The sequence below is a fragment of the Rhagoletis zephyria genome, unplaced genomic scaffold (genome assembly GCF_001687245.7).
Source record: "Rhagoletis zephyria isolate East Lansing unplaced genomic scaffold, Rhagoletis_zephyria_1.1 Rzeph_scaffold_00020, whole genome shotgun sequence".
In the NCBI taxonomy this organism is placed as follows: domain Eukaryota; kingdom Metazoa; phylum Arthropoda; class Insecta; order Diptera; family Tephritidae; genus Rhagoletis; species Rhagoletis zephyria.
The window spans coordinates 66,258-70,451 of NW_016157104.1; positions in this window are offsets into that span (position 1 = coordinate 66,258).

Consider the following 4,194-nt stretch of genomic DNA (forward strand, 5'->3'; position numbering starts at 1 on the left):
CTTAGCAAATTTGTATTTAATTGAATATAAACGGGAAAACTTCAAACAAGAACGTTTACCCTTTTCGAAACGATGTATTTTTAATTCCTCTAGCCTTCTGTATCAAAATATGTGTATAGACCTAGCAACTTTTCACTCTAAGCTAGCGATATGTATCTTAATTGCTTTGTTGAAAATATAAAATTTTGATATGAAAATATTTTTACCACAAAATCTTGGAAAATAAATATGTATACATACATAGGTACATACATAAATACTTACACAAGTAAAACGATATTCAATATGCATAAATTATTTCAAGTTGCATGCACATTTAATAAGTGTATAATTATTGTTTTTCCTCATACATATTTGTGCAAATACAATTTGGATAAGTCCAGGACACGCAGGTAAATTTTAATGCTGTTTTATTATCAGAGCGTTTTCTTGCAGAACATTAACTTTGGGGATAATTGTGTTAACTTAAACGCAGTTGCTGGGTCGGAGGTGTTCCAGAAGATAAAAATTATAGTATTTTGATAAGTTCATAAATTTGCTTATTTAATTCTAATTAATGTGCAAGCGCATTTTTACGTTCACATTAGGGATGTTAATTTTTTCGCTTTTTATGATCCCGGGGTTTTCGGGATATCGTTATCACAATCCCGAGATCCCGGGATTTAGATATTCATTACTTTTCAACAACTTAAATTGAGAAAATTGCTTCTATCTCTCCTACCATAAAATAAATAATAAATATATAAATGGGTTTGAAACCTACTTTTTTATTTAAAGTTGCATTTTTATTTTTTTTCCTCTGACATCAGGATTTATTTTAAAGGACTTTGTAATTTCAAAGATATGATTAATTCCAAAAATTATTTAAAAAATTCTACGCAATGTTGAACAAAATAAAGGTACGAAAGGAAAGAGGAAATTTCTTTAGAATTTAAAAATTTTAAATTATTTGGATTCCCAAAGACGAATAGGGAACTTTTTAAGCTGATACAGTTAGAAGGTCGAAATTCGAGGATGTTATCGAGTTTATATAAGTCCTTAACATGTAGTTTTGCAAAAACAAATATTGGAAATTTCAAGGATAAAATTTTAAAAGGACATTTTCAATACTTACCAGTCTTTATGCACCAAAAATATATAATCTGGTTAAATTCTTCAGAATTTCCTCTTTAATTTGATACCCATACTTCTTCTTTAAGCACATTTCACTGAATTTTTTAAATCATTTTTAATTACCGACGTCAGAGTGAAAAACTAAAAACGCAATTTTACTATATTTGGCACATGTTTTCGCTAATATATTCATTTTTGTGTGTAAAATTTACTGTCGCATGGTGTTATATGAAATGTGAGCTAGACATTTATAAACAAATATAAATTATTAAATAAAAAAAGAAATATAACCAATACTGGTCAAGAAAAGGAGATCTATTATTGCCGTCAGTGAAAATTAGAAATCCCAAAAATCCCGCAATTATTTGCCAAGGATCTCGAAGGTTAATGAACAAGTTAATATTGCTGTTAGGTATATTACACTGGTGATTTTGTTTGCCCATCTTTAATGAAACAGGTGATTTTGAGGCTTATGCCATTTTTGCAGTAAAAAAAATGGTTATAGCATGAAATTGCGGCGGTTAGGTCAAAATATATATAAAAACAAGTAAAATAGTCTAAGTTCGGGCGGAGCCAAATATTAGATACCCGGCGCAAGTAATCAATATAGTTTTTTCACCTTTCCGAAAACTACCGCTTCGTGGTAAACAGGAGCTGTTATGCGTCTATTTCTAACATCTTCGATAGAACGTTCAGTTAGATATAATGAGATAAACTTTTATAGATATATGTGGGCGACACCATTTTCGGAAATTCCATAATAATGCTACTTCTTTTCAAGGGATTGTTGGTAGTATCAATTTTGTGTAAATTAGCGTCCTTGAATTTCGAAATATCCAAGTTTCAAGCATTTCTGAAATTTACCGTTATATAAAAAGTGAGCGTAATTTTAGTCCGATTTCAATAATTTTCAGTGTTGCAAGCACAATAATCATATTGAGTTTGGTACAAATTGATCGAACGGTTACCGAGATACACATATGCGGTGATAGGTGGGCGGGGTCACGCCTATTATCCAAAATTTTATTATGAGCGTATTTTTGCCTAAAGAATCATTGAAAACATAAATTTTTAATAAATTAGCTTCAGTATTTACTGATTTATCGAAGATTTGGTGGCTATTGTCCGTTTTTAAAAGTTTTCAGCCATTTTGTATGTTTTGTCAAGACCAAGAACTGTGCCAAGTTTGGGAGAAATCGGTCAAGCGGTTCCCAAGATACACACAAGTAATCATAAGTGGGCGTGGATACGCCCATTTTATAAAAATTTATAATACTCTTTTTTTTCGACTAAAATTTATTGTAAATATCACTTTTGAGTGCATAAGCTTCAGTAATTACTAAAATATCGCAGTTTTCGTATTTCTGAAAATTACCGTTATATAGGAGGTAGGCGTGGTTATTGTGCGATTTTGCCCATTTTCCATACCATCCGTCCTACACCCGAAAGAAGTGCACTTACCGAGTTTCGTTAAGATATCTCAATTTTTACTCGAGTTATCGTGTAGACAGACGGACGGACAGACAGACATGGCTTAATCGATTTCTTTTTTCATCCTGATCATTTATGTATACATTTGTCTATATCTATCTCGATTCGTTTTGGCTGTTACAAACAACCGTTATGTGAACAAAATTAATATACCCTTGTGCACAAGTGCGCTCGGGTATAANATATCTATCTGGATTCGTTTTGGCTGTTACAAACAACCGTTATATGAACAAAGTTATAATACCCTTGTTCACAAGTGCGCTCGGGTATAAAAACCAGGGACATAACAGTCATAAGTTTTATCGCAAGAACGTTGCTCCATAACAGTTATTAGATGAGAAATATTTTTTATTTCATTGATAAGAGTTATAGCCCAACGTTTATTTTTTACGTTGCTTAATAACAGTTATTTTACAACGTTTATTTTTACGTTGTCTGGTAAACGTTGTAAGATTAGGATATTGATGAAGATGGAGATGAAGAACAAGATAAACACGATGAAATAAAAGTGAGAGAGTGAAATAACTCTTATCCGAAAACGTAAAAATAAACATCGGGCAGTAACTGTTATCAAGCAACGTATAAAATAAACGTCGGACAATAACAGTTATCAAGCAACTTATAAAGTAAACGTTACGAAATAGCTCTTATCGGCAACGGAAAAAATATTTATCCTTTAATAACTGTTATGAAACGTTTTCGTTAAATTTCAGAATTTGGGCAACGTATTCAATTTCCAAATTCGAGATAACAATTATTTTTTGTCCCTAATAAAAACACATTTTTTTGCAACACTAAAAAAAAGGTTTGATCCGTTTCCATTTCCTTTATTGTCATTTCCTTTATTCTTGTCGTTAAGAAAACAATTCTTCAACAAAAATACATACGTTATTGATTAAAATACTATTTCGATATAAAAACTTATCAGGCTCACGAATTTCATAATATTGTCGTTTCGAGGAACTTTCTGCTTTTCAGGGCAACCATCTCCCCTGACCAAACTTCAAAGGACAGAGGATGAGCATGTTTTGACTTATTGGAGTGCAACATTTTAAGAAACGAACACAGAATTTTCCTCTTCAAATACTATGGAACAAATGCGCCTTTAGTTAAGCTCTGAACCAACCAAGTATTTTAACACCATATATATACATGTATTATACTTTTATCCTTTTGATGAAAAATCTTAACCTACCACAAATATATGTATTTACCCTTGTTTGCAATAGTCCATATTGAACAAAAAACACAAAAGTGTAACAGTTCCCTCTCTGCAATGAAACATTTTTCACTGAGAAAAAGGCTTAACCGACACTGCGTGCAAAAAAAAAATTTAAACAGAGTACAATTAGGCACTTAAGCCAAAATTGCTTCCGCCATAACTTTGTAACGGTACTTCGTAGGACTTTGAAATTTCGACAGCTGGTAGGTAATCGATTTCTGTCAAAAACAGAAAATCGAACATTTTGTCGCTTACGCCCTTTTTGCGATTAGGGCTCGATATGTAGAGTTAATTAGCTCTTGGCGGATGATGATGTGATTTTTATAGCGTTTTGTTACAATATAATTAAATGGCATTATTCTTGTCAT